Source organism: Terrapene carolina, unplaced genomic scaffold (genome assembly GCF_002925995.2).
Source record: "Terrapene carolina triunguis isolate 2854851 unplaced genomic scaffold, T_m_triunguis-2.0 Scaffold2506, whole genome shotgun sequence".
NCBI lineage: Eukaryota > Metazoa > Chordata > Testudines > Emydidae > Terrapene > Terrapene triunguis.
Window position 1 is genome coordinate 265 of NW_020666857.1, and position 815 is coordinate 1,079.

Genomic DNA, 815 nt, shown 5'->3' on the forward strand with positions numbered 1-815 from the left:
CAAAATATTCCACAAGTGGAACATTCAAATTGTTGTGCCTTTCTAAATTTATAAAATAAAATGTGATTTTTCACTTTAGTGTTCTCTCTCAATAAGATTTATCATTTCTAGGTCTCCCTGAAATAAAGAACAGAAGGCTTGTGAATGAAGTGTTTAGTTCATGAAGTGACTTCTCTGTGAAAGAAAGTTCAAGAACACAATTGGGTAAACCAAGAACTACAATTTAGAATGCTAAAGTCTGGCTCATTTTCTCACCTAGCAACATGTCCAGAAAACTCTTGTTACGAGCAGACTAACTGTAAACTCATATTTAAGAGCACTTTCCAGTTTAATCTGGTCCACAAGCAAAACCTAGCAGGTACTGGCACTGACCTGCAGGAATTAGGATGGACCCCTACCCATTATATGATTTATCCCAATTTGTATCTTAATTGAGAGCCGTCTAAAGCAAGTCTGATTTAATGAAGAAAAAACAAAATGAGGAAAAAACAAAATCTGGTAATTCTCTGCCCTTAAGGGTCTTTAAATTAGTAAATGAACTAGAGAGGCAATCATCATAAATGTCACCCCCATGCCAACGCCATGAGATTTTACTTACCCTGAGCAATGACATCCTCTATATTGTTTCCGTTCAGTTCACCAATAACCTATGGAAATTACATACAAAGTATTAAAACAAATTGTTTGATAAGCTGTTTTAAGTGTTATTCAATCAGGCTTCTGTGCAATACCACCTGAGCAGCTGCTTGTAAGATTCCATCTTGCCCTATTTCTCAGGAGAAACAATGAATAAGGTTTTTTAAATAACTTTTTTA

The 815-nt window shown here is 35.1% G+C and overlaps 1 non-coding gene across 1 annotated transcript; it reads right to left on the reverse strand.

The window, feature by feature from the left end:
• Nucleotides 1-261: 261 nt before the first annotated feature.
• Nucleotides 262-394, reverse strand: LOC113408243. The gene has a single exon (XR_003370272.1). It is a non-coding gene; the product is annotated as a small nucleolar RNA SNORA52 (small nucleolar RNA).
• Nucleotides 395-815: the final 421 nt, after the last annotated feature.